The 13,201-nt window shown below is 44.2% G+C and overlaps 1 protein-coding gene across 2 annotated transcripts in view; it reads left to right on the forward strand.

Annotated features, from left to right (window-relative positions):
* FAM168A (family with sequence similarity 168 member A) overlaps positions 1–13,201 on the forward strand; it is a 93,912-nt gene that overhangs the window by 23,116 nt on the left and 57,595 nt on the right. For both annotated transcript variants that reach the window (XM_075851323.1, XM_075851324.1), the window contains exon 2: positions 606–755. The gene's annotated coding sequence lies outside the window, so the exon portion shown is untranslated. The remainder of the gene's footprint in view (positions 1–605; positions 756–13,201) is intronic.

Consider the following 13,201-nt stretch of genomic DNA (forward strand, 5'->3'; position numbering starts at 1 on the left):
AACCGCGTCGGAAATGTGCCAAAAAAAGTCCGAAAATGCCTCCCATTGATTTCAATGGGAGGCGGAGGAGTTTTTTTTTTCCCACGAGTGGAAGACTGTATTCCGGATGGAATTTTGAGGCAGAATTCTCTGCCTGCAATAAACTCCGTGTGAACAGGGCCTAAGGGCGATGGGTGGATTTGTACACGTTGCGTTTCAGAATACACTTCCTGGAAAATGTATAGGGGGTTTTCTGATTTTAGTTTAATAATATATAGTGATGATATTTTAAGAAATTGTAGCACATTGTGTAATAAAATAAAATCTGAGCGTTTGTCTAGACTGGATACAATGTCTCCACTTTTCAGCTGGAGCAACGTACAGGTTTGCAGCCTTTGAATGTAAAGAAGTGTTCTCATTCACTGACCGTAAGCAGAGATCTTGAAAACGGTGAGGAATGGCAGCACAAACGCATGCGCTGTGAGCTAAACACCTCAGCAGCAGCTGCACAAATCTCTGGTAATTTGCTACAATGTATCAGTCTGGAGTATTCTGTATCGTCCTCTGCGGTTTGTGGCGTGATCCGTGTCGTACCGTTTTACAACTTATTGTTTCTTTTCTTACAGGAATCGCATTATTGGACCCATTCTTGGAAACGGACTGAAATGACCGCAATCTGATTTTTTTTTTTTTTTCTAACAAGCCTCTCATTTCATCTGAATCTTCTGCGTTCGTATCTGATCAGGATCCAGGAGCACTCGTCTTTTGTAGAAGAGGTACGTTATGTTTTTGTGTGTTACTTATATAATGTAATGGGTGGTTAGAAATAGATGAAGTTTGCCGTCCATCACTTCAGATTTGGACGCTATGGTTGTAGTGGGAATGAGTTTTAGGGGTTTTCCAGTCATAAGAAATTCATGGCCTATCCTGAGAACTTCTGATCGGTGGAGGTCCCACTACCGGCTCCCCTGCCAATCAGCTGTTTTGAAGGGGCTGCTTCCCGCTCATTGCTGTGAATCGCCGACGCACCCGTAACGGCGGTTCACCGTATTGGAGCCTTCTCCCATTTACTTGGCTGAAGAGAAGGCTGCGAAACCGCCGCTACAAGTGTGCTGGCGAGTCGCAGTACGAGAAGATAAGAAATGAGCGCTACGGATCCTTCAAAAGAGCTGATTGGCGGGGGTGCCGGGAGTCAGACCCCTACCGATCAGTTATTGATGACCTATCCTGAAGATTGGCCAATGGTTTCTCATGACTGGAAAAACCCTTTAATAGCCTAGAGAGGATTATTGATATCTTTTGTCTGGATTAGACGCCTGCGCTGAACAGTTAAAGGAAAGGTTTATGTTTGTCGGCATGAGATGTCGTCTAGCTGGAGAAAAGAAATTGTATCTGAGAAATATCGTTTTTGGTAGGAAGAAATAGTTTTAGACCTGGGATGGTGTGGAATCGAGTCCTCATGGACCTGATCTGTCCATAGACCAGGCTTCTCAACCTTTTTTATTTTCTACAGAGTAGGGCTGGGCAATTGACCTAAATCACGATCGATTGATTATTTAGGCCACACCCCTTTTGCATACCACACCCCCTATTTTCATGCTACACCATTGAATTAATATTTATCACCTGAGCCTGCTGTATACTACTGTATATAATATACCCCCTGACACTGCCCCACACAGTATAATGCCCCCATAACTGCACCACACACGGTATAATGCCCCCATAACTGCACCACACACGGTATAATGCCCCCATAACTGCGCCACACACGGTATAATGCCCCCCTAACTGCACCACACACGGTATAATGCCCCCCTAACTGCACCACACACGGTATAATGCCCCCTAACTGCGCCACACACGGTATAATGCCCCCCTAACTGCGCCACACACGGTATAATGCCCCCCCAACTGCGCCACACACACGGTATAATGCCCCCCCAACTGCGCCACACACGGTATAATGCCCCCCTAACTGCACCACACACGGTATAATGCCCCCCTAACTGCGCCACACACGGTATAATGCCCCCCTAACTGCGCCACACACGGTATAATGCCCCCCTAACGGCGCCACACACGGTATAATGCCCCCCTAACTGCGCCACACACGGTATAATGCCCCCCTAACTGCGCCACACACGGTATAATGCCCCCCTAACTGCGCCACACACGGTATAATGCCCCCCCCAACTGCGCCACACACGGTATAATGCCCCCCCAACTGCGCCACACACGGTATAATGCCCCCCCAACTGCGCCACACACGGTATAATGCCCCCCCAACTGCGCCACACACGGTATAATGCCCCCCTAACTGCGCCACACACTGTATAATGCCCCCCTAACTGCGCCACACACGGTATAATGCCCCCCCAACTGCGCCACACACACGGTATAATGCCCCCCCAACTGCGCCACACACGGTATAATGCCCCCCTAACTGCGCCACACACGGTATAATGCCCCCCTAACTGCGCCACACACGGTATAATGCCCCCCTAACTGCGCCACACACGGTATAATGCCCCCCTAACTGCGCCACACACGGTATAATGCCCCCCTAACTGCGCCACACACGGTATAATGCCCCCCTAACTGCGCCACACACGGTATAATGCCCCCCTAACTGCGCCACACACGGTATAATGCCCCCCTAACTGCGCCACACACGGTATAATGCCCCCCCAACTGCGCCACACACGGTATAATGCCCCCCTAACTGCGCCACACACGGTATAATGCCCCCCCAACTGCGCCACACACGGTATAATGCCCCCCCAACTGCGCCACACACGGTATAATGCCCCCCCAACTGCGCCACACACGGTATAATGCCCCCCCAACTGCGCCACACACGGTATAATGCCCCCCCAACTGCGCCACACACGGTATAATGCCCCCCTAACTGCGCCACACACGGTATAATGCCCCCCTAACTGCGCGCCACACGGTATAATGCCCCCCTAACTGCGCCACACACGGTATAATGCCCCCCTAACTGCGCCACACACGGTATAATGCCCCCCTAACTGCGCCACACACGGTATAATGCCCCCCTAACTGCGCCACACACGGTATAATGCCCCCCTAACTGCGCCACACACGGCATAATGCCCCCCTAACTGCGCCACACACGGCATAATGCCCCCCTAACTGCGCCACACACGGTATAATGCCCCCCTAACTGCGCCACACACGGTATAATGCCCCCCCAACTGCGCCACACACGGTATAATGCCCCCCCAACTGCGCCACACACGGTATAATGCCCCCCCAACTGCGCCACACACGGTATAATGCCCCCCTAACTGCGCCACACACGGTATAATGCCCCCCTAACTGCGCCACACACGGTATAATGCCCCCCTAACTGCACCACACACGGTATAATGCCCCCCTAACTGCACCACACACGGTATAATGCCCCCACAGCTGCCCCTAATCGTGCCTGATAAAAATAATATACATACTCCCCTAACCCCGTTCTAATGACGAGTGGAGGAGATCCCTCTTCTCCTCTGGTCTGTGCAGCTCGGCAATGACGTCACTGCCTCGCGTCCGGCGATACATTGTGATACCTTGCGGTCCTCTGCTCTCCATTGAACTGTATGTGCGTCCTGTAGATACAGTTTAAACCGGGAGAAAATAATAGATCAAACTGAAATTCGCAAGATGAAGTCTATCAATTGCGCTGAATTTCGATTTTATTTTTCGATCAAAATCAAACCTTAAAGCGACCCTTCAGTACTCCCCCCCCCCCCCCCCCCCCTGGAAAAAGACTCTACCTGCAAGACTTATGCTATGTAGAGCTTGAGAAACTTGGGACACGCACCCACCCCCTCCACTGCCCTCCGATATGAGCTATGATGACTTGTAAAAGGGTCCAGCGATCAGACCACAAACTGGCAAGCGCTCGCTTGTGGGGTCGTGGCATCTTTTATGCAGCAGCTAAAATCGCCGTTGTTTGCAGCACATCTCTCCGTGTAAACCGGGTGTACTGCCGACAGACGCAAACTGTATATGGATGAGCCAACTCATGCAGCACAAGGATTGCTCCATGTAATACAGGTAAACGAGCGAAAGGGAAAACCGCTCCTAATTCGTAATTCGGGGCTTTCGCTGAGTGTTTTATGGACGTTTTTGGAGCGGTTTTCAATAGTCTATGAAAAACGGCTCCAAAAACGTCCCAAGAAGTGACCTGCATTTCTTTTTTTTTTCGCTGCGGTTTTTCAAAACGACCGCGTACAAAAACGGCCAGTCGGAGCAGAACGCCTTTTTTCCAATTTAAAATCAATGGGCAGATGTTTGGAGGCGTTCTGCTTCTGATTTCTCGGCCGAAAATAGGCCGTGTGGACATCCTATCTTGGTGATCTAGTTGGCGTAAAGGAGATGTTATGGACCTGAAAAGTGAACTACATGCGGTTGAGGTGGCTGAAGACTCAAAATAAAATGTATCTGGATGGTGAGCGCCGGTCCTTGTGGGACCTGAGAAGTGATCTAGGTGTGGGTCCTATAGATGGGGGGGGGGGGGGGGGGTGGAGTTGTGGTTCTGAGATATAATCTATACGGCTGGAAGACGGCCTTTTGGATCGGAGACGTTATCTTCCCGGTGGGACGCCATCCTTGTGGACCTTGCTAGTTATTGAGATCATTTCCAGGAGCTCTCGTAGACTGAATTCGACCTCCAGTCAATGGCTGTACCTTCCCATCCGCTAATTACTATAATCAGTGACCCGATCTCAACACCTAATCCATAATAACCCCTTTCTAAATTAGATTAGAGGATGGACTATCTAATGTCTATGGAGATGTCGGAGGAAGGGAGGATTGAAATCTGATATGCCTTATGCAAAGGCTCTATTCACACCACGGATTCTTAGTGTTGGCCGATATACCCCTTATTTTTTAGTCCATTCCGCGCCGTGTTTCCGTTTTTTTTTGCTGATTTTTAGTTTTACGTATTTTTTTTTTTTTTTTCCCCTGTCAATTTTAAAAACTGATTTATTTTGTGCCACACAATGCCCCCTGTCGATAATGCCTGAAGGAGTCGCTGTAGACCGGCTGTAATGAAGATGGTGGACTGGAGTTGTGACCCTGAGATGTAACCTAGATGGTTGGAAGAAGTCCTTGTGGATCTGAGATGTAACTTACATGGTGGGACGCCGCTTTTGTGGACCTCGATAGTAATGCGAATTTTCAGGAGCTCTCGTAAATGAAATCATATCTTCAGTCTATCGATTATGACCCCACTCGTGTACCGTGTCGATAGACAAACAATTGTCAGGTCTGCAAATGTCGTCGTCTTAAAATTATAACTTAAAAATGATACATTACCCTCGGTTACCACGGCAACTAGAATGAAAACCTCCATTCTTTACACTGCTTGCTGGCTTCAAAGAACTCATTTTGATATCTTTATATTATAAAGTGACAATTTTTCTTATTTCTTGACTAAAAGGAAAAAAAAAACTGGCATTAGTTCCTTTTTAAGTCCTCGGCGTCCAGCTCAGCAGGTGCGTTTCTCGTCCATTTCCCCTCGGGCCTCAATTCTTTCAGCATTTCAGCTGTTATATAAATGTTCTATTCTGAGTCTGGTCCGCAGAGTTGAACGTGACACATCGTCGTATCCGACCTCAAGTGAAGATCTCCCCCTGCAATCTCCGCTTGCTCCGAGACGGACAGCTCGTGGTCGTTACAGTAAAGTGCCGAAACGTTCGGTTCTAAAGAGAAGAGAAGATTCTGTAGTTTTTTTTTAAAAACATTTTTTTTATAGGTTTTATGGGTACAGATTCTCCTTGTGGAGATCCTACGAATGGATCGGGAGAAATTAAAGGGGTAGTCCCATTTCAGACGTTTTATGGCACAGCCACAGGATCGCCGCGGGTACCACCTCTCGGAACTCACCTACGTCGAGAATAGGGTCCCTGCATCCAGGAGGTGAGGGGGCCCGCGGTATCCAGGAGGAGTATGACTGAAAAGTTGAGCGTGCAAGCGCGCAGCTCACGCCATTCGCTTCTAAGGGCATTTAGGAAACGGCCAAGCACGTCTGAGAACTGTTCCCAAGAACGGTGCAGGTCCCTAGAGGTGGGACCCGCACCTATCGGGCATTTGACATCGTTTAGATATTCAGATCTCAGACAGTTCTAGCATAAGGCTTTAAGACCACGTTCCCCGGAAAGAGTAGGCAAATGGATCGTGCCCCAAAAGGAAGGAATCGGGGTCTCGGGCGCCATCTATAGGTTGCTTATTACGGTATTATGTTAAAGAAGAATTCTAGATATGCTTATATAATGGTGTCTAATCAAGGGGTTTACCCATCAGAGACATTTTTGATATATCCACAGGATATGTCAGATGCGGGTCCCACCTATCTCTAGGACTGGGCCCTCTAAACCCCATTCTACCGCTCTGTATTGTGGCTGAAGCGTGTGATTTCCGACCATGAATTACGGAAACGGCGCAGCTCGCTGAGCTACGCTGTTTCGGTAACTCCCACAGAACCGATCAGTAGGATGGGGTTTAGGGGGCCCCGTTCCAGAGCTATGTACGTGTCCCAGAGGTGGGACCCGCATCTATCTGACATTTATGACACCTGTGGATATGTCCTAAATGTCTCAGGTGGGAAAACCCCCTTTAATATCCTCTGGTGGGCGTGTCAGATATATTTTTTCTGTTCATTGCTGGGGTGGAGCATGACCGGCAGACCACGGAAGAGCTGTGGGAATAAGCGTGTCATGGATATGACATCCAGAGCTCTAATAGCCAATCAAAACAGACATCAGGAGGCGGAGGAGGTGCAGGGGGGAGGGGGGGGGGAAGTCTTGTGGCCACTTCCTTTTTCAGAGTTTCTTTGTTCGGACTTTTTATTAGTAGTCATTTTATTTGAATTATTATTCGCCTCTGGTTAATTGCTGATCGTGTCTTATGGGGACAGTGAATCTCTCCCGTGCGTACACGCGCCGTCCTCGTAAGGAAATCGCAACGTGCCAATATTTAATCCAAACTGTCTGAGTTTCCTTCAGACTTCACCCCGTGACGCTTCTCCCTGTCTGGTGTATGTATAGTTGCTTGGAAACGGTGCTGAATTGTGTCTCTTGGAATTGTCGTCTGTGCATTGCAAACTTCCTCAGCGCTCTCCTCAAGAAACCTCCGATCCTTTTTAAAGGGAAATAGACCTCCTTGTAAGAGCTCTTCGTTTACTCTTAAATCTTCACGAAGGATCCTTCTAGGGGATAGGCCACAAGGTGTTTTTATCTGCTTATAGTGTGGTCCCGCATCATAGGAAGGCGCATCGTTTTTTGGGGGAGAATAGATCTTGAGTGGTAAAGGGTTTGTCTGCTCTGCACACTATCTCTTTATTAGAAGGGTTCTCCAGACAATTTGATCAAAGGGTGGCCCGTCAAGTGTTTAGTTCCCTGCAGCACCCCCACAGGAGAAATGAAGCATTACATATTTTATATTGAAATCCATGTACGGACATGCCGGATCCTCCAGAGAGAGGGAGATGCTCTCTGCTCTGCGAATAGATTAGGTTTTGTAGGTATCCCAGATATTACACACCCAGTTGTTGTTCCACCAGTTTTGCTACAGTCACAATAATAGTAAAACAATGGGGATGATTTATCAAGACTGGTGGAAAGTAAAAGTAAAGCAGTGGCCCAAAGCAACCAATAAGATTTCAGCTCTCAAAGGCTTTTTGGAAAAGTGTACCTAGGAGGCAGTAGAGTAGTTATATTCGTGTATATAGGAGCAGTATTATAGTAGTTATATTCTTGTATATAGGAGGAGTATTATAGTAGTTATATATTATTGTATATAGGGGGCAGTATTATAGTAGTTATATTCTTGTATATAGGGGTAGTATTATAGTAGTTATATTCTTGAATATAGGAGCAGTATTATAGTAGTTATATTCTTGTATATAGGAGCAGTATTATAGTAGTTATATTCTTGTATATAGGAGCAGTATTATAGTAGTTATATTCGTGTATATAGGAGCAGTATTATAGTAGTTATATTCTTGTATATAGGAGCAGTATTATAGTAGTTATATTCTTGTATATAGGAGCAGTATTATAGTAGTTATATTCTTGTATATAGGAGCAGTATTATAGTAGTTATATTCTTGTATATAGAGAGCAGTATTATAGTAGTTATATTCTTGTATATAGGGGCAGTATTATAGTAGTTATATTCTTGTATATAGGAGCAGTATTATAGTAGTTATATTCTTGTATATAGGAGCAGTATTATAGTAGTTATATTCTTGTATATAGGGGCAGTATTATAGTAGTTATATTCTTGTATATAGGAGCAGTATTATAGTAGTTATATTCTTGTATATAGGGGCAGTATTATAGTAGTTATATTCTTGTATATAGGAGCAGTATTATAGTAGTTATATTCTTGTATATAGGGGCAGTATTATAGTAGTTATATTCTTGTATATAGGAGCAGTATTATAGTAGTTATATTCTTGTATATAGGAGCAGTATTATAGTAGTTATATTCGTGTATATAGGAGCAGTATTATAGTAGTTATATTCTTGTATATAGGAGCAGTATTATAGTAGTTATATTCTTGTATATAGGAGCAGTATTATAGTAGTTATATTCGTGTATATAGGAGCAGTATTATAGTAGTTATATTCTTGTATATAGGAGCAGTATTATAGTAGTTATATTCTTGTATATAGGAGCAGTATTATAGTAGTTATATTCTTGTATATAGGAGCAGTATTATAGTAGTTATATTCTTGTATATAGGAGTAGTATTATAGTAGTTCTATTCTTGTATATAGGGTCAGTATTATGGTAGTTATATTCTTGTATATAGGAGTAGTATTATTGTAGTTATATTCTTGTATAAAGGGGCAGTATTATGGTAGTTATATTCTTGTATATAGGAGCAGTATTATAGTAGTTATATTCTTGTATATAGGTGCAGTATTATAGTAGTTATATTCTTGTATATAGGAGCAGTATTATAGTAGTTATATTCTTGTATATAGGAGCAGTATTATAGTCGTTATATTCTTGTATATAGGAGTAGTATTATAGTAGTTATATTCTTGTACATAGGGGGCAGTATTATAGTAGTTATATTCTTGTATATAGGGGGCAGTATTATAGTAGTTATATTCTTGTATATAGGAGCAGTATTATAGTGGTTATATTCTTGTATATAGGAGCAGTATTATAGTAGTTATATTCTTGTATATAGGGGGCAGTATTATAGTAGTTATATTCTTGTATATAGGAGCAGTATTATAGTAGTTATATTTTTGTATATAGGAGCAGTATTATAGTAGTTATATTCTTGTATATAGGGGGCAGTATTATAGTAGTTATATTCTTGTATATAGGGGCAGTATTATAGTAGTTATATTCTTGTATATAGGGCGCAGTATTATAGTAGTTACATTCTTGTATATAGGGGGCATTATTATAGTAGTTATATTCTTGTATATAGGGGGCAGTATTATAGTAGTTATATTCTTGTATATAGGAGGCAGTATTATAGTAGTTATATTCTTGTATATAGGGGGCAGTATTATAGTCGCTATATTCTTGTATATAGGGGCGGTGTTATAGTAGTTATATTCTTGTATATAGGGGGCAGTATTATAGTAGCTATATTCTTGTATATAGGGGGCAGTTTAATAGCAGTTTTTCTCTGTTTTGTTTAGTAATAGATGCAATATACAATCCGCAATTTCAGATAAAAAATATGGATGCATTCATTTCTATGGCCCACGGACACCTTTTCATATATTTACGGTTAAGTGTCTGGACCGTAGAAATGACCCGCAAAAAATGACTCATATCTTAATTTTTTGAATTTGCAGACCGTTCTCCTATACTTTTATAATGAGAGCACAGCCCTTAAACGCGGCCGTCCTTGCCGGTATTCACAGGCCTTGTGCAGGGGGCTTTTACATAATCTAAATGCTATTGATCTGGCCAGAATAGACCGTAGTGTTAAGGGTTTGTCTGCCTTCGTTTGGCTCGGTTCACACTACATTTGTCAGATTTACATGTTGGTATATAGCTGCGTCCTTTGACAGCCGGCGTTGTCTCTGGGCTTCTTGGACAGTTCTTCAGTTATGATAAATGATTCTTGTGCGGCCCCTCTGCAGACAGATGTGGTGTGAGGTTGTCTTTGCTGTATACACATATTGAGGTTTGTGGAGATCTCCCCCATCATCCCTGCTTGTACTCGGTTCCCGCCACGATCACTCTGCTTTTCTATTACATTAAATAATTCAATTAAAATTTTATGAATTTTCCCTGTGAACCATCGAGGCCTCGGAGGAGAGCAGCAGACGTCACACTTGTAGCAGCGTTCAGGACATCCTAACCCGCTGTGGTAGTGTCGGCATCATGGGGAATCCTCCGTTTTATACCGATCCACTGTTTTATAACCAGTTGTCCCTCCCCGGGGTGGTGTGATGTGCTGGTGCTGCTGCCCATCTGTGCTCCTCAATAGCAGGCAATGTACCCTCGCCTCATCCATCATTACCTTCCTGCACGTCTGCACCGTCCGTCTTATGTGTCAGGCGGTTTCATGTTCTCCCAGGTGCAGGCTTCTCGGGGACGGCGCGTCCATCCAGTACATATAATCCACTTCATCACTAAAAACTGTGTCAATGCTGATCATCTCCATAATGTGTGACAACCTCATCCCTTCTTTATGTTGTCCCGTTTTAACCACTTTCTGACCAGGCCCATTTTCATATTTTAGCCGATTTAAAAGCCAATGTTCTTCTATTCCTCCAAAAAAGGTGAATGTTATTTTAGGTGATGTTTCTGGCATCTGGAGCATGCCACTGGGTAAACACCTGAATGTAGATTTGGCAACTTCTGCCGACTTAAGCGATACAAAATGTGTGCATTTCTTACCCGCTGGGCGCGTGGCGGGGCTTACAATGAATGGTGCGCAAACTGGCTTTTGGCGATCAATTTTCCAAAGCTGGTTAGCTGACACCATACGAACAAAATGTAGTGAAATGCCATAACACTATTAAAGGGGTTGTCCAGTCCCAAAAAATATATGGCCTATCCTCAGGACAGGGCATTAATATCTCTGATCGGTCGGGTCCGACTCCCGGCACCCCCACCGATCAACTGTTTTAAAGGGGCCGCAGCACTCTTATGAGCGCTGCTTTTCCTTCGTTCCTGTCACTGCTCACACTGTGAATTGCTGACACACGTGGGCTGAGTTCACGCAGGGCGGATACGCTGCATAAAAGCACCAGTGCACCGCAAGGAATTCTGGGCGAAAAATCGCACCAAACTGTAAAACGGCCAGATTGTCTGATGCTGAAAAGTGCAGCACTTAGCGGGCCTGCTATCAGGCCGGCCCCCTGGGATGAAACGTCAAAGCCTGTGATTGTCTGCAGTGGCGGTCACATGGGATGGAGCGTCATCCCAGGAGGCCGCTCTGGAGGAAGAAACCGACTTCTGGGTAAGTATGAGTAGCGTATATTTTTGGCGCAATCGTTGCGAATCCGCCGCGAAAGAACGCAACAACTGCTATTTTTTTTTGCGCGGTATTTACCTCCCCAAAGAATTCAATGGAGAAAATCCGCAGGAAATAAGCAGCCTTTACGCAAATATAATTGACATGCGGAATAAAATTCTGCACCGCAGGTCCATTTCTGAATGTTTTTTCCTCTGTATTTACGCAGCGTGGACTTTGCTGCCGCTGTGTTTGCTGCAGATTTTCCAAACTAGTTCCGTTGCGGAAAAACCGCAGTATTTACGCAACGTGTGAACTGACCCTTGTAGTGGCGGTTCACAGTATTTCTTCACTTCAATGGGAGACGCCTGTAATATTGTGAACCGTCGCTACAAGTGTGTTGGCAGTGACCGCAATGACGGGAAAGCAGCGCTCGTACGAGTGCTACGGCCCCTTTTAAACAATTGATCGGCGGGGGTGCTGGGAGTCGGACCCCGACGTAAGTGGCACAGCCAAAGATCGCTATGTCCCATAGCCTACTCCGCAAGTGATGAAAGTCAATGAGGTCGCGTCGCGTCCTGCAAGTTACTACGGCATGACCGGTCGGAATTCTTGCGATTGTCATGTCGAGACAATTTGCACGTTGCGACACCACCACATTGACTTTTATTACTTCCACTGTAGGCTATGGGACCTAGCAATCTATGGCCGGCGACCTGTGTCGCGGCCCAAGTCACCGTGTAGCAGATGTATAGATAGATGGGTGCATTTCGTTATGAAGGGGGGGGGGGGTGAGATTTTTTTGTGTGTCGGTGTAAATTGATGTGGATTTCAAACGATATGATCTAGAGATCTTTAAAAAAAAAAAAAAAAAAAAAAAGTATTTTATATATTAATCTGTTTCTGAATGAACTGTGTGATTACCAATATCGCTGACATTACAACTGCCCTGTTTTTAACTTTTTCTTCTGATCTATACTAGATATATTTAATATCCAAATACATATTTGTGAGCCATGGCAATCCATTTTAAAACCTCCATTCTTTACACTACAGGCTAAATTCAGAGAACCGTAAAACGGTGCCAAACCAAAACAAGGTTTAGGTTACAAAGTTTACTACTTTTCTTTTTATGACTTTATTGTTTTATACATTTAAGAACTCTATAAAAAAAATATATACACATTTGTGTATAATTATTTACAGGAAATGTATCTTCAGGAAATGAATTTTTTTTTTTTTTTTTTTTTGTTACTGTCCACAAAAAAAAAAAGTATCTTGAAATATTGCAGTTCTCACACTGGCCACTAAAGCACAGACAATAGGCTGAGGCTTCTTGTCTTCTCCAGCTCACTTGTGACCTTTGCTGTGTAGACTGGGAGAGATTGGCAGAGTCATCTCATCCTTAGAGGGTCTTTAATTGCAGCTCTGTTTTATTACTAGAAGCCTAGACCAGGCAGGATAGTAACACTATATACACACAGATACGGCTCTGTATACATCTCCCTGGACACTCTGGAGTGTAATATTTGATGACCGTTGTCTGTCAAGTTACTCCCATTAATTTCAGCTGCCATAAAGCGCACACATCCTGCTACACTGTTTATCCTGAAAATATATAAATGAAGTGTATGTCTTCAATATGGCGGCCCGAGGGATGTTGTTTAAAATTAAAAAAATCATTACAACATTTAAAATATAGAACAAGCACATTATTTCTACTCTACAGACCAATATCTAATGAATGAAAGGACT

The sequence above is a fragment of the Rhinoderma darwinii genome, chromosome 2 (assembly GCF_050947455.1).
Source record: "Rhinoderma darwinii isolate aRhiDar2 chromosome 2, aRhiDar2.hap1, whole genome shotgun sequence".
Classification (NCBI taxonomy): Eukaryota; Metazoa; Chordata; class Amphibia; order Anura; family Rhinodermatidae; genus Rhinoderma; species Rhinoderma darwinii.